This window comes from Haemorhous mexicanus, chromosome 3, assembly GCF_027477595.1.
Source record: "Haemorhous mexicanus isolate bHaeMex1 chromosome 3, bHaeMex1.pri, whole genome shotgun sequence".
NCBI classification, from domain to species: domain Eukaryota; kingdom Metazoa; phylum Chordata; class Aves; order Passeriformes; family Fringillidae; genus Haemorhous; species Haemorhous mexicanus.
The window spans coordinates 23,094,835-23,115,995 of NC_082343.1; positions in this window are offsets into that span (position 1 = coordinate 23,094,835).

A 21,161-nucleotide genomic window follows, 5' to 3' on the forward strand; every position below is an offset into this window, starting at 1 on the left:
TTGAACACATTATTGGACCATAAACTAATAGTTATCTGACAGGCAGAGAGCTGCAAACTGTATCTGTGAGAGGTGTGGACAGCCCCATTCCCCTCACCACTGTGGTAATGCTGAAAGAAAAATTGACAATTTAAATCCCAACATTATTAATGATTCCACTGATGATCATTTTAGCAGAAGCATCCAGCCAATGCATTTACTCCACAATCCCAAGCTGCCTCCCATGCCTTCCCAGGTGCCAAAAGCTCCAACTGTCCCCTATCCAACTGCCAAAGACTTCAGCTTCCCCATGGCAACTCCTACAATGCAGTTCTGCATTGTTGTTACAGCGCTGAACCAAGCAGGGAGGGAACGTCAGGAAAATAGCATCAATAAATTGACTTCAGTATCAAAATAAATAATACTAATTGTTTTATTCATTTAGGTATTTAGTTGAGTAAACTTTTATATAAATTTAATTTAAACAAATCTGCTGTTGAACTGCAGGCTGCTTCACCAGAAGGCTGCAGGACTAAGGATGCTGCCAAATAATTGAAGTCCAGTTTGTTACAGAGTCCATAGTGCCCAGAACAGAAATACTGCTTTAAGAAGCTGACTCCTACATTATATGCTGCTTTTTTGTTTTGTTTTGTATTTCTTTGTTTTGTGTGAACACTTTTGATATAATCCACAGCAAGGTGACAAGCATTACGCCACCAGACCCTTTCCCATAAAGTCCACAGAGCCCTTGGGATCCATGGAAGCCTGAAATCTGTAGCCTACCAGCTCCTATTAGCCATGGATTTTCCTACAAACAGGGTCTTAAATGGGCCTGCTGGGGGTTATCCTACTTTCTTGATGTTTTCTACTGAAAACAGACTGCTTCCCATCTGAACAAGTTATTTTTCAAATCTTCAGACATTCTAATTTCTTAATAACCTGTTCTGGCATGATTCTGCTTTCCTTTAGTGTTTCTTTCTCCTCCCTGGGGAAATTTATGCTTGTTTCTGACACCTGTGTCTGCCACCATCACCTTCTTTTCAGAGCACAAGAGCAAGAAGTGCATTGAATATTTTAAGCAATACCTGAATTTCCTTTCAATAATTTTTCTCTGCCATGTCTTAAAGGCCCTTCTGTCTCTTTCACAGCCCTCTTTTTTCTTGTGTACTTGAAAAAAGTCATAATTTTTTACAACCTCCTGCGCAATCTTTTTTTTTTTTTTTCCATTCTCTACCTTTTCTTATAATTTTTATAACTTTCTGAACTTCACATTGTAATCTTTCTGGTCTGCCCCTGTACTTGATGTTTAATACCTCACGTATGCCTCTTTCTTACACTTGATTAATTGAGGGTGGGCTTGTTCATCATAGTGTGAATGTATTTCTTTCAAGCCTGCATATCAGATGGCCCTTGGGTATATATTAATTTCAGTTCTGCACATTTTCAGTTTCTCATCAATGTTCTTGTCCTCTCCATTACTTTTCATTCAGCTCCTCCCACAGACTTCTGAAACTCACACTGAAATTTTGGAAAATCACCTGCAAGCCCCAAAGAAAAACTTAGGACATGCAACACCATTGTGACCATATTGCCCTGGATATATCAAGGTCTCAGCCAATATCATGCCTTTCCCAAGCCTAGGATCAAGAGAGATCAAACTGGAAGTGGAAGCACCTTGTGGGCTGAGGATCTCTTCAGCCAGAGGAGGATCACCAGACTGAGCACATCACTTCACTGCCCTTTCTGGGACTGCTGTACTCTCTCCACCTGTGAGGATGTGGGAAAATGGACAACACATCAGCTAACCCCATCAGTCTATCAAGGAGATACCCAGTGCCTTGTTTGCATCACCAAAGTCAAGGAAAGCAAGTTTGCAGGGCCAAGGCTGTGTCCTGTGTCCTGTCCTGAAGTACTTCACATCACCTTGTCTCAGCTGAAATGTCACTGAAATGAAATTTTAGCATGTCTTTGAGTCTGCATCATTTTCAGCAGTTATGTCCAGACATCTAGAGCATAAAAAAAAAAAAAAAAGATTTTGTTACAAATCTAGATTTTTATCTCCACTCAATCCCACTGAAAGCAGCTGTGTCGATTTTGTGACCTGGGAACTGCTGAACAAGGCAGCAGGCATGGACTTCCACTTAGGGCAGTAGGTGATGCTCCTCTCGTCTCCTCCAGCTCCACATACAAGATACAGCACCCAGAGGTGCTGGAAGACTGGGAGTCTCCCATGAGGGCCTGTAAGGAACAAGCAGCACCCACTGCCTACAGCTCCTTCATGTGCAATAGATGGGCTAGCTATCATGAAAGTGATTTAATATTTACAAAGTATTTTCTGATATAATAGAGACTGTTTTTCTTTTCAGATGCAATTTTCTTAAAGAAATACTGCTCACACATACAAACCACAGCCCTGGCTATCAAAGCAACTGGGAGGAGTTGGTCAGGAGGTGCTGGTCACCGCTCTGGGACAGGCTGGGCATCAGTCAGTGAGGTGGGAAACCGTGTCATAGATCTCTTGTTTCCCTGGAGTTTTATGTCTAACTCTTCTTCTCATTACTATTATTATTGTTACTGGTATTATTAATATTATTATATTGATAGTACCAGTAACAATAAGAGTTAACAGAATTATTATCAATATTATTACTATTATTATTATATTTGAATTTGTTTCAACTAATAAGCTGTTCTTAACACACAAATTTTACTTTTCTTTTTTCTCTGATTCCTCTCCCTGTTCCAGTGGGGGTAGGAGTGAGTGAGCAGCTGAGTGGTAGTTAGTTGTCAGCTGGGGTTAAAACACAAAACTTATTATAAGATTATTACATGTTTTATAGGTGGGCACATAGAGTACAAGCAGTAAAAATATCCCAACTCTTGTAAGGCCCTCCTCCTATAGAGATAACATAGACCTTTTGATATAGTGTGAGTTCAGTCAAAAGGCTCAGAACAAAAGAAGTTCATCACCTAAGTACGTCTTTGCAAGAGTAGTAAGGTTTTTTACCACACATATTGTTATGCTATTTCTTATGGTAGACAGCACAGTATCAACTAAATGTTCAGCTTTAGAATAATGTTTATCTCCTTCCTTCCTCCTTTCCTTTTTTTTTCTGTGACACAGAAAATGCTGTAGAAAATAGAAAAAAAGGAGAAACCAAATTTTCAGGTTTCAAATAAATGCTGATACTTTGAGTTCAGAGACTTAATCCTGCCCCTTGTGGTTTGAGTCTTGAAACACTCTCACACAGACAGATGACAATTTGCACAAACTTGCATTCAGGTTTGTAGTGTTCTCTACTACCAAATAACACAGATTTTTCATAAGGAATAATTTCCTGAAAGCAGCCTACCCTTTCTTTCCTAGAGTTTCCATGTGAGGTATCACACAGCAGCAATTCCTAAGATTATTTTTATTGATGTGGTTTATAGCAACCTTTTTCTGGGAACTCCAGCCACTTATACCTAAACACAAGAAGGAATATAATCTCTGCCTCAAAGGCTTCACTCCACATTCAGCTGGACTGGGGAGAAACAATTCTGCAAAGAATAGGTTCAAGTAATGAAATAGATATAAAATAAACTAATCCAGGAAGGGAAAATAAAAACAAACCAAACAAAACCCACAACAATTTATTGGCAGCCTAAGAAGTGCATTAAAAAAAACTAATTCTTCAACAGAGTTGGTATCTTCCTGCCACCTGGAACAAAGGTAAGAGAGAAGTGGAAGGTAGTTGTCTAAAGAGATGCAATATGGGTCACGTTTGACTTGAGTGTGGCTAAAAAAGCCCTGCTCACTGTCACATCTGCACACCCCCTCACAACAGAAGCAGATGACAGCATAAGCTCCTCCGTCCTTATGGCGTGCAGAAATTCACCATTTTTCCCAGCTATTCTTTTTTGTCTCTTACAAAGTTCAGATTGAGCCCTGAGGGCACTAACAAAGGAAAAAATGCTTCACAGCATTTTCCCCTTGCTATTGCTTTGGGGTATGTGTAAGATGAGATCAAGTCAGTATTACACGAGGAGCATTCTTAATTCACTGTGTGGTCTGCAGGCAGACTGGGATTTGATGATTTACTGCATTTTGAACAGAAGCACTCTGAAGTGAATTCAGGAGGCACTCTAACACATCAGCTGGGCATTTACCATACAGACTTCTGGTAGGCTGGGAGAAAAGGAGGAAGATTTAGTTGTCTGCCTGTGGCTGCCTCCACCCTGAAAACTGAGAGAAGCCTGGTGTCCTGCTGCAGGGAGAGAGCAGCTTTTGCTACAGCTGGCTGCCCTCCTCTTTCTGATCTTCCCCAGGAGTAGGGGAGGTGGCAATGCAAAGGTGCAGGCACACCCCTATGGATGTCACTGCCTCTGGTCCTTACAGACACATCTTGGGACTGCATCGTGGTAGCAGGCTGCCTTTAAAAGGCCAACATAACCAGCATTGCCATGTGCTGAAGTGAGGAGCAACTGCTGGATTGTGCTCAGCAGCTTATGGTGTCAAACCTTACATCTGTGGGACAGGGCTCCTATTTGCAGTTGCAGATGCAGGTGAGGCATTTCCCTTGCATAGTGAGAAAGTGTTTAACACAACAAACACAATGCCTGTCTCTTTGTCACAAACCCCTCAGATCAGAAAGCCACAGACACACTTTAGTCGCCAGCACTGCTGGCACACTACTTGCAAGCAAAGGGAATCCCTGTCCTGCTCTGATCTGGTTCATCCACATGCCACTCCTCTAAGGTAGGCCTTTTATCACTGTTTTCAAAAGAGGGGAACAGACCCACAAAAGTTTCCAAAGTCATCAAGGAAAACTGTGGCAGGAACTGGATCACAAAAACAGTACCAAGTGCCCCATGTCCTCTTGTCAGAATTTGTGGTTTTGCAACCAGTTTTCTCTCTTCTTTGCTTCTCCCCCCTCCACCCTGCCACTTCTTACCAGATTGTTCTCCATTTGCAAAAGACCTGGCTAACTGATTTACTGTCAGATTTTAAGGCCAGAAAACTACTATGAGCCACTAATCTGTGTTTTAGGAAACTGGTGCTTCAGGCTGATTCAGCACTCCAGTTCCTGCAAGCAATCCAGGCTGTGGCCAGGACAGTACTTTTAAAACAAGAAGCAGCATTTCTTATGTGTGTTCTGCTCATCTCTTTTGATTAAAATTTTTATGCTATTTCTACATCTATTAAATTTCTAAGTGGCCATTAAAGAGAAACAGTGAACCCGATTGACCCAAATTCATGTTAAATTTGTAAACAAAATAAGCTGAAGAAATTGTGATGAATATTTGATTTCTGACCTCACTCTGTTTACATTAAAAGCATCTCTTTATCCTCAGATGTAGAAATCTAGAAATATTTTAGAACAGTTACATAAAATACTAGCTAGTGCTGCACTTTTGTTAAAGATTCTTGGGTGCAGACAAATGATAGATAACTCCAAAATGAAATTGGATATTGACATGCAGTGAATTTTCTACATTGGATTTCCTCAGAGGATCAGTTTGTGACCTGCTATTTGTAGCACAGTATCTTTAGAAGTGTCTGCCTCTAAAATCCTGCATGATTATTGGTCCTGTCTTGTTATTAAACAAGTCATTAAATCCATAGTGTTTTATAAACAACAGAAATGACGTTGTTTCAACACTTCCTACACGGATCCTGTAAAGGGTCCTGGTGTTCACTGCCTCTCTGGGAGCTAAATGACTATTTCAGGAGGTGAACATAAAGTGTGTGTATAAGCAGTCAAGGCTCAGAAATTATTTGCATAGCGCGGTATCTGTAATGAAAAACAAGAAAAAAGGTATAATCTTATTTCAGAAATGAGGTAAAATTACAGCATTACAGGCTGTAGCATAATAATGGAAGGCTTTCCACCCTGCAATAGCTAAATGAAAGTTAGTCCTCAATAAGCAGGGGTGGCTATTTCCCCACGTAGATTTATTTAATATTCTGCTGATTCCTTCCCTAGCTCAGGTATACCTACACAGAGCTGTACAGACAAAATCTAATCAGTTTTGCAGAATAAGAATAAAATTCTGAACAAAAGCCAACACATAGCTTAATTCTCACACTCACAGCTAGCACTAAAGTGTCTGTGTCCTGTGACTGGCTTGCAGCTGCCTGTGTAAAAAAGTTGCCCACTATTTGTAAAGCAAGATAAAAGATACAGGGAAAGCTCATCAAAGAGTCAAAGCATGCTGCATCCACAGTTAAAACATTTTAAAGGATCATAGTTATTAGAAATTCAAGTTTTTCAAGTATTAAAAATAAATCTTTAATTCCCCTACAGATTCCTAGTATCCAGAGTATTTTATAGAAACATCTGGATAAAGGAATAAAGGCAAATCCATTGTGTTCCTAGACATTCCTGGAGCACTGATGTTCTTGAGATTATGCTATTGGATTACTGGTATAAAAATAATAAATATTTTCAGTACTTAAAGCTGTAATGCTTTATGTTGGATTTGAATTTTGGTCTCATTTTAGTAAAAGGTGGATGGAGATTCAGAGTCTCTTCCTTAGCCAGAAGGATGTAGGGAGTTTATTGCTTAGTGACCTACATTTTTCTCCTCTACATTATCTGAAAAGTTATTTAGCAACTTCCCTGCTCTTCGGTCAACCTTTTAAAATAGCTGTCAAGAAAAAAATATGGTTAAGACTCTGTTCCTCATTCACATGACACACAAAAGTGAGGGTTTGGTAATCTATGCTAAGAATGCTGTAAAATATTCTGGTCTTCAAAGAATGCATTAATTTGTGTTTATTGTTTTAAATGAAGGGCAATAATACATCCAAGAAAAAGCTGGGTCTTACACAGAAGGGGTGAGAGACACACCGAAGTGAGATCCTTGGATATGTTTTCACAAGGTTTTGCAATATTACAAACACATTTTCTACAGGTCACTATGCTAACCAGGAACTTAATGCTGTAACTGGCTGAGGTTCCTGTTTGTTAAGAGAAAATGTATTCAGGCAGTCACAAACTTCAGCCTGTGCCCAGAATGTTGCTCCACCATCAACACAGGGTGTGGTCACAGAGGCACCCTGAGCCTTCCCAGTCTGAGAGGAAAGCACGAGGTGCAGCAGCTCAGGGCGGGCTCTCAAAGCTCCCATCGTGCAAGGTCTTCACCCCTTCCTGCTCACCATCTCCCTAGCGAGCAGCAGGCAGTGTGTTGTGGAAAGTGCTGGTAACCAAAGACAGCAATGCAACAGCCTAAGCCCGATGGCTCCAGCCCAGTTTTTTCACTTTATCCCCTTTACTGTTCCCTCTCCTGTTGTTGCCTTTTTTTTTTTCTTTTAACATGCAAGTTGCCATGAAAAATTTGTTAATGAAATATTTGCTTAGAAGTCTGCTCTGGGCTAGGCTGATAACCTATCTGTGTTTGAGTTTGGCTTCCCATATTCTAAATACTCATCTTCTCTCTGTTTAGCTTATTGATTGGTTTGGCAGGGAAAGCAGCCTTGTCATCAGTGACCAAGGTCAAACCAAACAAAAAGGGACAGAAGGGGGGGAAAAAAGGAAAGAAGTTGGACAGATGAGCTCAGTGAGATGGGAGTAGAATATCTGACCTCCTGCAACTTTCCTTTGGGAGATGGGTCCTGGTCTGCCCAGGAGCCTGCTGGCTTTTGCAAGGTCACAAGAAATCACTGACACCATCAGAACCAGCACTCAGAAACTGCTGGAGAGGCAAGAGCTGAGTCAGTCAGAATCCACAGAGGGAAGAAGTGGGCACAACCACACCAAGGCAGGGTGCAAATGCCCACAGGAATGTCTCCTGAGAGCTCTGAGAAAATGGGGTGCTGAGTCAAATATCCCAAAACACTTCAAAATTCGAAACTTAAAACCCATATCTTAAAGCCATATACAAGTAGAAGTCACCTGTTCCCAGAGGTAGCTCAAGCTCTTTTTCAGGGAGCCCTGAAACAGCACCAAAACCCAGGAGTTAGTAGGGTTTTTTTCTTTAACAGGACTAGGTATGGGCTCATAAATCTAATTCTCTGAATAAATTTTACAGATTTTTGCCTCAAACTTTCAGCTCTAGTCCTAACACCTGAAACAAGAAATCTGTTGAAAATGAGTCAGGAAGATTAAAGGGCTGACGCAGACACATGTGAGATGCAAGCACAGGCTCTCAGCAAAGCAGTGGATAACTTCCTAGCATGCCAAGTTCAGCCTTGTCTGGGGGGAGTCTGAAAGTCCCTGTCCACAAAATTTGTATAATGCCCTTACATCTATACAGTGCATTCTACCTAAAAATGCAGATGAATCAATGAAATATGTCCAGAACTGTATAAAACTCCTAATGGAAAATCCTAAATATAAGGTTAAGCTTCACTACATCACCCTTTCAAACCCCCTTGCAAAATATTTTTATGTTTATGCAATTCAGTGTGAACAGCAGTGTGCAACTTCACAGAAGAGATGTGAAACTGCAAGGGAAGATTATGTCATGACTAAGAAAACTGAGATCAGCTGTAATGTAGTGTAGCAGTACCTTCTTGTAAAGAAAATGTACTTTCTGGTTTTTGCATACTGTACAGCTGAGGTGTTCTGAAAGGAAGCTGCAACAGAATAGACCTGCTAAATAAAATACCTGGCAATATTGTTATCTGGTACAATACATTCATGTTAGTGACTTTACAAATGAATAAGATGGTGCCAGAGGCTAATAATTATGTGACATGAACTGACTGTTAAATCCTGCAGTCTTTACTCAATATTTATATAGTCCTGGCTTGTGGGGAGTTCAGCTTGATAAATGTCAGAGTAAAAGAAGTAAAAGAGAACTAAATCCATTCCCAGGTTTCTCTTTAATCTTGTTACTTTCCTTCCCACTACAGAACTAATTCAGTGATCAGTGTGTTATTCACAGGATACTGGAAATATTATTTTAGCAGAAGTACTTCATAGTTTATAGCACATGACTACAGCATTTGAGAAATTCAGCTTCACTGACCCAGCTTGACATATGAGAGAAAGGAGTCCAACTTCCTACCTGCCAACACGATCTCATTAACAAACTGAATGAAAAGGGTCCTCACCACAGCAAAGAAAACAGATGCAGAAAGATGCTGCTTATCTATAGAAGATGACGCCAATTCATCCAGCAAAAAAATTCCTTTCTGCCTCCCAACCCACATGACTTTAAAAAAGATAACATTTTTCAAGGAATGCAGAAAGCAAAACAATTTTTTGCACACAAGGTACTGGAGACAAGGTTATCTGACAACTGTCCAATTTGCATAAGCAAAGGCCAAAGGCTGCACAAGTACATAGACCTCTACTTTTAGCGAGAGCAAGTTCCTTCGGTGGATCGACACTGAAACACATTGCAGAGGTTGATTTTAAGGATGGGGTGCAGGCCATGTCTCTGAAAATTAGGCCCTGTCAAAGATGCGCCACTGGGAGCTCTCAAAATCACCAGTTGTTCTTCATCCTTTGGGGCAGGAGAACCTGACCTTCCCAAAGGGTTGCAGGATGAACCTCGTGAGACAATTTCAAAGGCCTCTCTAATAATCTGGGCCTATGTGTATGGCGCTGATTTCCACTGCAGGAAGATTTACTCAGGATTACCCAAAGAAGATGGAAAACTGGGTAACAAGATCAGAAGAAATGAGATGTCCCTAAATAAACCAAGGCTCTGGTGTCTGACATGTGGATTTATCTGCCCTTCGCCAAGAGTGCTTTAATTTGTATCACTGTAATCGGGTTAAGAATTATTGTAGCCAAAGTAATTAGCAGCAGGCTACCAACCAGCTTCTTGACACAGAAAGCAAATGGGTTTCTCCTCCAAGTATTTTTCCCCCTGAGGGCTGGGAGGTAGAGAGGAGAAGGAGGGAATTAGGGGTGACCTTGCATTAATGAACAGTAACATGCTCCTGGATCAATGGGCAAACCTGGCATAGCCTGGAGAGGAAGCATCAACTGTGTCATCGAAGTATCTCTGATATCCATGGGGGTTTTGCAATGGATGCTTATGCAAAAGAGGTAAACACAAATGAGGCTGGTGCAACAGAAAAAAGAGCTACAGGAAGAGAGAGAGAAGGTGTGAGGATGTAAACAAAAAAATAAACAGAGAGATTGCTGTGGGGTGGTTTATTTAAAGAGTCCCTACATTTGCATTATTGGATTAAGCATTTTGACCAAAGTTTGTAGAATTTATTTTGGCCAAAAATGACTAATATGAATATTGGCCTCATGCCTGAATAAAGGAATGTAGTTTCTCTCTCTAATCAGGTTGCAACAGATAAAGGCTAAATAGAAATGAGTAATTCACCGTGACTCAATATTACATGGGCTGTATTTTAAGAGCTGAATTTCAAGTGCATTTCTGTTCTTTATTTCAGCTGTGCTATCTTTCGCTCAACCTCGCCACACTGTGTGTCAGCCCGGCTTGGCAAAAGGGGAATAATGTTCTTCTATAAGCCTGATGTACTTTTTAGGAGACTCTCTCTTCCTGGAAGCAAAATCAATTCAAGTATTCAGGAGGCCTCTAGTGGCTTATAGTTTCAGAGGAAGTTTCCTCTGAAGCCTAGCCTGTGAGGCTCAGAAAATATACAGAAGGTCAGCGAAACAAAAGGGACTCCCCACTTGTTTATTAATGCCATTGACAATAAACAGCAAAGCTTGGTGTCTGACTTCAGTATCTAGGAATCTGGCCCTCAAGGCCCGAGATACATTTACACAAAACACTCAGAACGTGCAGAAGAGAACAATAGGGTCTCAGGCTTCTTGGTGTTTTGCATGTTTCTAAGCATATACTGGGAAAGAATTACAACGTGATGAGCCCTATATTTGAAACAGCTGTCAAAGGGGAGCCTATGCCAGTTTCATTTTGATCCACAAATATAGATGCTTTCTATTACTGACACTAGACTACGCAATAGGTTTCCAATGTGGTGCACGAGTGCGTAATCCTCCATTTGCAACTCTTCACCCCGTTCCCACACCAGGAGAAGCAGATATGGCCAATCCTGACTGGGGTAATTGGCATCAGGCAAGCTATTGTTGTTTCCAACAGCTGAGGCTCTGCCCTGCACCCTACTATACACAAATACTTCATATTACATATTGGGTGAGAACCTGGATCACCTGTAGGCTATATTTACACACAGAGTTATTAAAAAGGAAGAGAAGTGTAATCACAAAAGAAGGTGAGAGAAATGAAGTCCCACTGCTCCTCTGGCGAGTTTTGGCCTAGACAGTCGATGCTTTCTTCATCACATATGTATTTCCCTGGGCCTATTTTTATATGTCATAGGATAGTCGAAGAAATGTCCTTAATTCCCGGCACTTTGATTCACCTCCACAAACTAAGCCTTGTTGTAGGTGACTTAGCAACCATGTGATCCACCTATTATTAGAACAGAGTTAGCCCTCCAAGCCCCCAAACTCCTGCCTCCCCTTGTCCTTATATATATATCTGTCTCCTAGCAGAAAAGTGGCACATGACCTCCTATCCTCAAGAATACTTGGCACAAGTCCCTACTTCTCAGCCGAAGCTATTGTTCTAGGAGAGAATGACACAGGCGTGCAAGAGTCTTGCTGACACTTTTGACTTTAAACATGAAATGCCATTAATCAATCAGCTGCATCTGTTTGGAAAAATTAAGTGGCTGGAATCAAGGCAAACATAATAAATAATCCTTAGGCAAACAGGAAAGAAAATAAGGAAAGACATGCTTTTGACTTCTTGTGGCTTCAAATTCATTTGATTTGTCTTTCACATCCTCCTTACAAATATTAGGTCTCACTAAGTGTACAGTATGAAGATATGAAACTCTAAAGGCTTATGCAAAGTACTGCCACCAAATTAAAGGTGCTAAGCTTGCAAGATATAAGTGTCTGCCGAGGAATTCACACATGACATGACAGCAGAGGGGGTCTGAATTCACAGATGTGAACCAGACTAGACTCGCAAAATGCCCAGGCATCACTTGAAAGGTTGATTTCCCTTGCTATTCAGTGAAGCTGCAGATGTAATTTATGGTCTCAAAAACATGTTCATTCCTGCTACAAATGCTTCAGAGACTTAATACTACATGGAATCCTTCCTGGCAGGTGCTCATATCCATCAAAATAAACATCTAGTAGATTTCAAGCAACCCATAATTCCTTTCAAGGTGGACACCCACACAAATAGCACCTCAGTATTTAAGAGCCTGATGCTGTCACCTCTTTGCAGGAATGAATGGAAAAATACTAAGCTGTGCCTTGCAGTGGAAGAGTATCTATCTCTGCCAGGAGGAAAATCAAGGAATAGCTGTGAACAAGACATTAGGCTCAAGAGGGTCCTTGTCTTCCACACAGTCTCTGTTTTTTGCCCAGCCTGGAGTCCAGGATGAGAGACAAGTTTTATTGGTTCCTCTGACTGGTTCAACAGGAGAAGAAAATGTGTGAAACATTCCTCCCTGCTAGCGAAACAATGTTCAACACTTGCCCAAGCCACCAGGCTTATGACCACGCACACCTGAAAGCCTGGTGTGAGGAGGAGACAGAGAAGCCTCATCCCGCTCCCGAGCTGTGGGGATGAGCAGCACTACTGCTGCTGGCCTGCCCAGGATGGGAAACACAAACCCAACCAGTTTATGGTGTGGGCACGTGCAGCAGCTGGACTGAGCCCACCCACCTATTTCACACAGGCCATTAGAGGAGAGCCATTTCAATCCAGGCTGATGACACCCTCAAATTTCCATCTCACTACCAATTCCTGCCACAAGGATCTGCCTGAACATTGTGAAGTAATCATACAAGTGATATGTATGGGTCAGAATGACACAGGAGCAGGGAGTGGGAAAAAACACAGGGACAAAGCATCATGAGGCCATCTCCATTGCTTAAACACAACATGTATTTGGCTGACTATTAAACTATTTGGTTAGTCTCAATCTGAAATAAGAGTTCATTTCCTTTTTGAGCTTTGTAATCCTTTTGAAAACAACATTTTAAAATGGAAATGTCTCTTTGAGCTCTACACTTGCTTTGTACTGGCAGAAATGCACATGAGCAAAACACTTCAGCTTTACAGAAAAACAAACAGAAAACTATGAGGACGGGACTAATCTATAGATATTTTGTTCCCTTACACATTCCTCATTTCAGAGTGGATTTCCTATCTGCTCAGTAACAGAGCTTGACAATCTGTATGTGTTCCTGGAAAGCAGCATGAATGCACCTATGACTTGGCCATGGATGAAGACTCAGCTGACATAAGTTTAATTTTCAGCTCTGTTGTGTCCTTACAGAATGCACTTCGCCTGTGATGCCTCTCTTTCCTCTTCCACCATCATATTTGGGACAGAAATACCCTACTGCTCTTACGTGTTTCTGCCATAACAGCTGCCACAACATTCCTGTTACTGATAATATCTAGATAAGTGAGAGTTGGCAGGGAGAGCTAATGCCTTTTATGAGACTAGCTGATACAACTGACAAAAGTGAACAAGTTGTGGGGTTAAGGGTCCTTCAGGTACACTAGAGAATGTGCTAGAGCACTCCAGTTCCAACAGCATTGCTGCTACTGGATAGCTAAATAGATAGAAACCTCACTACACAAAATGAAGAGCACATTGAGATGTCCCTGTCACTTCCTCCAGAAACAACAGAAAAAGGAATAGAATGACAGAATATTTTTGAAGGAAACAAAAGGTTAGTAAAATAATCGTGGAGAGTCTTCTTTATCCTCCAGACCTTTAGTATGTGTAAAATGAATCTGCAGTAACAGCTCTCCACAATGCCAAAACCCCAAACTGCTGTCAGTCATTCCAATAGTAGTTGCCTGGGGCAACTGCTTTCACAATTATCAGTGGATTCACGAACTTGCTGCAGTAAAAAATGTTGCAACTGATTTTTTTTTTTTTGGTGGTGAGGTTGCAAGTGAGGACAAGAATATTCGTACTTTCTAATCAGTAACACATAAATATATGAGAAACCCTCTTTATATCAGGCACACCTGCTATAGTCCATGGCCAAGGCCACACCATGTCAATTTGACAAATATATGCCAAAATACATGGATCACAGAAATGGCAACTAGATCTGTGACTGTGGTGTTCCAAACAAAGCAGTGATTCTAGTAAGACTAGCATGAAGCTGGTACACAACACAGCACAAGTTAAAAGCCCTTGATGTTACCTTAGCATATTCTTTCGACATTTCTAGTGACCTAATGTTAAATAAGCCCTTTCCTGTAGGAATAAGAAGCTTGGTTTACAATTTTTGATCTTTAAAAGAGCCCATTTAGGCATGAGCCCTCTTGAACCATGGGCAATAAAACATGTCCAGGTTCACTGTAGGAAACAGCGAAGGGTTTTCATGAAAGAAAGCCAGGTCCCGAATCCCAGCAGAGGGTGACATTCCTATGTGCTCATCCCTGCTTTGCCACAAGTGATTCACTAACTTAATCTCTGCCACAGAGCTCTTCTAAATACAGGGAAACTAAGGTTACACCAAGTTTAAGTCAAGGAAGAAACTTCCCCAATGGATACTGAATCACTTCAACTACTGAAGTAGACATCTCCCTTTAAGATTTACAGGGTGTTGGAATTTTTTCTTGCTGCGCTTTTAAAATCAGATTTGATCAAGCCAGTTATTTCTAAACATCCTATACTGGGCTTAAGGAGATTTGAATGAACAAACCAAGACTCCGTGGTGAAAATAAAAACAAAGCTTTTGCAACACATGTTATCTGACATGTTTGCATAAAACTAAAGGTGCAGCTGATGCCACAGTGCAGTCCCATAAAAATGAGAGGAGCAGCCACTAATTTCATTGTGGTTAAAATACTTGGCACATCAGGCCAAGATGAGGGAAGAAACAGAAGGGTTTTTTAAGGGTCTAACATACAAAAACATGAAGTCCAAGATATATTGGTGGCAACTCCAGTATTGAACAAAAAGCAATAAATTCCTCAGCTGCCTTATTGAAAAGACATCTAAACATGCCATCTTTCTCAAAGCCACTCCTCTGGAGACAGCTACTTTGTGATGCACATAGTGATGATAACTAAAACTTTAAAAATAAGAACCAGGTTCCATTAAGCCTGGACAGAATGTGCTGCTTTACAATTGAAATTCTGTCAGAAAATAAAGAACGTTCTAGAATCATGTAGGGACCGGGTTTAATTCTCATTTACAGCAGTTTTATCTAGACACCTTTCCATCTTGTTCTCTGGAGTCACACCAAAGTTACATGAGTTTAGGGGAAGTTAAGGAGGGCAAGGGGGAAGGTAGAAGGAACACAAAAGTGTAGAAACTTCTATACAAATTGTAATGACAGGGCTCTGTTTCAGGATCCATGCAGCACAGACTGGCAAGGCTGTTTGTTGCCCTCTGGAAGAGCTGCAGTGTCTCAGTGATTGAGCTGCAGAGAGACACAGATCTGCTGGAGAGTAAGGACTATTGACTGGTGTGCTCTTTGCCAGCTCTACCTAATAGTGGCTTTCCATGAACTGGGCCATTTGGAGAGTCAGACAGAGATTTCCATCTTATTGGGGTTGTGTTTGAGCCATTTCCATTTCTGCTTCAGGCTTAGTTAATCCAGACATATGCTTAATCACACCTACTTCAGGCAGACTTAATCCCCCTGTTTGGTTTCTGTATTAAATTCCTCAGAATTTTCATCCTAACCAGACACAATGGGCTCCCCAAGACCTAAGAGACTACCAGTGGCACATGAGTGCAGATTTCATGACACCAAACCAAGCGTTCGATGGAAAAGACTTATACATTCCCAGATGAAAGTCAATTTCTGACTTTATTATTCATTTTGTGGCTGAGACCCACGTTAAACACTGATTTAAGGGGCTGTAAGCCATGGCCAAGCCAGTAGTGGTATTTGTCATCCTTTCTCGGACCTGAATTGAAGCCCTATGGCCAGGCATAAACCACCAGTGAGGACACATAAAAGCAACTTCTGGGCTGTCACAACTCAATAAAGCACAGACCTTGCACCTTCTACGAGGGGAAACAATGCCTCAAATGTTTTTGCAGTTTTCAGACATTTCAGACATATTAACCCCATAGGAATGGAAATTATTACCTGTGCTGCACAGAGATATAGGTGAGAGTTCTAAGATGAAATGAGGAAAACCATCACTGAGAGGAAACTTTGCAGCTACTGTGAGCAGAACTGACCAAGTCACCCTGGTTCTCAATTATCAGCATAGCAGATAACTTAAGAATCTTATTCCAACCCAGTCGTGGAATAAACCACGTCAACATGTGGTATTGAGGTTTCTTCTTAATTACAGCTGCTGTAATTTAAGCTTACATGCTGTATTTTGCTACTGGGGCAGGTTAATGTGTTTTTCCTCATAATTACAGTGGGCTACTTCATTAAGCCTCTGTAACCCATCTGTCTTTGCTTACAAGTTCACACTCTGAAGCTGAGCAGAAGACCTGTAAGGAGAGCACTGAAAGGCTGGCTTCAGGAGACTTTTAAAACTAAATTAGAAAGAGCATTATGAAATGCAAGGTAAGTAGCATTGTACTGGCAAAGAGATGGCCTGGGTGATCTAACAGGTCTTTTCCATCACTAACATCCCTTGTCCAGGAACAACCCATTTAATTCCAGGCCAGTCATTTATTATGACAGAGAAGCAAAGTAGAAGGACATATATTCTACTGAGAAAAACAGCATTTTATTATGCCAACTGAACTCAGAGGACAGGCAGTGAAAACATTCTTTCATTTTGTACCATTAGCTCAGCCAGGCCTCTGCAATGTAACATTCTGTCACTTTCTTTGGATTAGCTCATTTACAAAAACGTGCTGTTTTACTGAAATTAGCACAGAGAGAATATTGCACTTCCCGAGCTGCCGCAGCATAACTGTTTGTCACTAGATTTATGTAGTGGATTGTTTTCCTGCAATCCAGGATAAGGGAAATACTTAAACAATAACCGCCATGGGGAGTGTGGACAAGGCAATAATTACTTTCCATGGTGTTAATAAACCTCAAGGCTACTGGCCAAAGTATATTTGCACTGAAGGAGATGTCTGTGGAGATTACATAGGAAATTTTAAGACAGACAAGGGTCAGGAAGCCCATCTAGGTCTGCTTCCTCTGCTGCACTAGCAGACACCCCCGCCCACCCGTAATTGTTGTCAGCCAGGTTTTTTTAATCAAGCACTGTCTAGTGTTCACTAGTTCCTTTGGTGTCCTCTGCTGAGTGACTTGCTTAGTATGCCGACTAGGAGCAGCCATCATTTCATTGTCATCCTTTTGTTTTCTGCTCAACTTTTAGTTACAAACCCTTCAGCTGTAAAATTGGAATTCCACTCCACAGGAAACACCTAATTTCTGTAAAAATAAGATTATATAAGAATTATTTAGCACTTAAAACCTGAGTGATTCCTGTAAGCTCAAGTCGTGTAGCTGAACTCAATCATCATTTCCAGAGTGGTGTGCTCCTAGTTCTCTGCCAGCCCTTGTAGAGAATCCCACATCCCTCAGAATCAAGTTGGGATTTTTCAGGCTTCTAAGGCTCCTGTCACAACATCAAAGAGATAAGCCTTGGCTAAAATTAGAGATCACATAGCTTTGGAGCAGCAGGTAGCCAAAAAGTGGGCTCCAGGCTTTCCAATGACTGCACAATTGAACAGCACCTTGAGTTGATGTTTGCATAAGTAACACAGACTACAAAACCTTCTGTTTGCCATGGGACATCTCCAGTTGCACCACTCGTCACAGCAAACAGTCAGACACCTCAGGCCTTGATAGAGAGCTCTCTCTCCCTGTGGAGGTCCATCCAAGGGGATGTTCATGCTTTGACCACTACACTGCAGGACATTTTCTCTGGAAACCCACTTTCACAGTCGTGTTCTCTTTCTTTTGTAGCAGAACAAACCAGGAAAGAATTTAGGGACGGTGACATTCGTGCAAGTCTGGAATGAAATACAAGTCAGGTCCTCCGTACCATCCTCTGGCAGTAATGCTATGTCATTTACTGACAGATAAAGCTTGTCTCCACTGGTAATGAAAACTCCCTTGGATCATTCTTGGGCACAGAGGACAACTGCCATGAAACAGACAACATCTATGCCATTTAACTCCCCTTGTCTCCAAAACAGGGTGGCCACATCCAAAACACTCACTGTGAAGAGCTTCTGGGCTGTGCTAAGCCCAAGTCATGCCAGACAATTGTTTAGACACTGGTAGGTGACAAAAGAAAAAGTCTTACCAATAATTTATAAACAAGCAGGTTCCAGGGCTTGGTCCCACAGACTGGCACCATCTGATATATTGGGATAGGCTGGCCAATCTGCAATCTACCCAGGCTTCACACATGTCAGTATTAAGCACTGCAAAGCTAACAGTTGTTCTTTATGCCCACATCACCAGTGAGCAGGGCTTTAAAAGGAGATTGTCAGTGTTCTCAGCACTCTGGGAATGGTTATGCCCTTAGACATCTCCAAGAAAATGTGCTTCTAATTTAAATGTTGTGTCAAACAAGTGGTTGCTGAATTTGAGAATGGATATTGTGAGCTACACTCAACTGAGGCAATTGACTTAGATGTTCCCTCATTACAGGAATGACTAATCACACAAGTATTTATGGGATGGAGCACATCCCCCTTGTTCACATGAGTGAGCACGCACCAGCTCACACATGTTACCCCCAGAAGAGCAAACAGGAATAATGATGGGAAGAGACTCACCAAAGTAAGGGCTGTGTGATCTGGTGGTATCAACTCAACCTACCTGCAGTGAAGAACATTAAAAAATTTCCTGTTTCCTCATCAACTTTAGACTGGATTTTTTCCTCCATCTGAACTGCCCCAGGTAAAAGGAAAAGCCATCTGTGGCTCTCTCAACTCCCTTGCTTTTTGTGTGTGCTGCTGGAGCAAGTACCTCCATACCAGCTGACAACTGAGCAGAACAAAGCACAGCTGTATCCCATTCCCAGGACACTCCCTGTCTTCTGCCTTATGCAAGGAATGGAGAGAACACCTGGTGCAGGAGACAAATCCAGTAACTCTCATCCTTAGAGATTCTTCATTTTCAGACAAATTCTTCACTAAAAATTGTCAGACAATAGTTGAGAAATTACTTGGGAGAATAAAAAATAATTTGGCCTCATAAGTCTAGACTGAGAAAACAGCTCTGGAAACCATAGGGAAATTTTATAAGGGCCTTAGGAACAGCAAAATGACACATAAACATACTTGGAGTATTGCATTAAACTCCATTTTCCATTGATTGCAGCAATTCTGACTTGCACCAGCTAAGACTCAAGCCCCAGACTTTTTTTAAGAAGAGGGCTGTTCTGTGACTACCCAGGAACCTTCTTAGAAGGCAAATAGCAAAATGCAGTATTTTAAAGGTAATTTGACTACCGCTTAGAGGTATATTTCTTACTGCCCTATCATGAGAAAGTTCCCTATACACATTCACATAGTCACAATTATTTCTCAATGAGTACAAACATCTTGGCTTGAAGCCATTGGTTATTAGTACCATGGGAAGTCATCACTGCCTTAAACATATTCCCCACAATAGTTAAGTATTTCCCTTATTTCAGGACTGCAGGAAAACAAGACATATATAAACTGAGAAACTTAAAGCTAGCCGTGACTTCAGAAGCATTTTGCAGTCTTTTCACCCACACTGGGCAAAATAAAGTTCACTTCCCAGACAAACTGGTTCCTTGTGAGGCCACAGGATGCTGCACAGAAGCCTCTCAAGTGCATTAGTAGTGACCCAAAATGACAGACTGGTTTTGCTTTCAGCCCTCTTCAGTTCAGCTGGCACAATGATAAAAGATTTTTTTTCTCAATTAATATCCCATCCTGACACTGTTTGCCAGTCTTTGAAGGTCACAAAGCAGTCCTGTGTCAGCCTGACACCTTCCCCCTTCCCCATATTTCTTCTTCCTCTCTGGGGAAATTTATGTCCGCCTGTGGCATCTGTCCCCTGTCCTCCTTTTGTGAGCATCAAGCCACAGCATACGTTACATTTAGAAATGTTTTCTGACCATAAATTACCTTCACAGCATCTTAGAAGCCTTCTGCTCTCCTTCACTGACCTCATGGCCCTGACACTCTGGAAGCATTTTTCATTATCTCTCTTAACCTCCTGTGCAAGCTTCCTTTCATTCTCAGCATTTGCTTTTCTTATCTCTTTTTGCACTCTTAATTTCATTCTATAATCTGTTCAAGTCTTCTTCTTTCCCTGGTGTTTTACACCTTAGGCTTGGTTGCTCCTTACACATCCAGCTGTAACAACCATTTGAGCTGCACAAAGTTTTCTGCTCCCTCTGGCAGCCCACTCAAGCTCCCTCATCTCACCCACTTGCCTCATGTACTTCCCCTTCATCTCAGGCTTCAGGGCTGAAATATAAGTACCATCCTCAGCAGCTGCCTATTCTCCAAAACTTTTGCACCCCCCACCTGACTAGCCTCCCTTGCTTGGGCCCTGAAGCCAGCGTGGAGCAATGTGATGCCACTGTGCAGTGTGACAAACCCAGCTGGAAACCTTGGAGAGCACCTGAGTCAGTGCAAAGCCACACGGGTCATTCACTCAGTCACCCCAGCCTTCAAACCCACCCCCAGCACTCCAGCACTGGGAACAAAATGCTTTCCTTTCCTGGCCTTTTCCAGCTGGTATTCCTCCCTTGCCACTATGAATTGTAATGCTGCCGTAGAGGTGAGTTACATAAATGATAATCACACTCCCTCGAAACTCAGGAGAAGTTCAGATTCAACTGAAGAAATGAAAAAAGCCTCCAACAGTTTCTCATTTTCACCATTCCCAAGGAAAAGTGAACTAAAGAAAAATACTGATTTAGAGAAAAAATAGGACAAAGGATTTCAATCTCAATAATGTTAAAGTTTTCCTATGGTACCCGTTTAAATTAGTGGGATAACACTGTTCCTATTGATTCTAAGGAAAACTAATCCGATTCACACGTACAATTAAATAATAAACTTCCCCTTCTCCACTTACATTTCCCTGGAGATGTTTTGCAGAAGAAAAATCTCTTCTGCCAACTGAAGAGGGAAGCAGCCTGCAGTTTGCTGTGGAGAAAGTTAGCTTCTGTCTGAACCAACATCCTTTCAGTAAATACCACGAAACAGAAATACTGTATTGCTCACATTTACATTTCCAAAACCTTACCAAAAAAAAGTGACTTTTTATTGGTTTCACCAACAGCAAGAAGCTGCTTGGTCTCTCATCATGCTT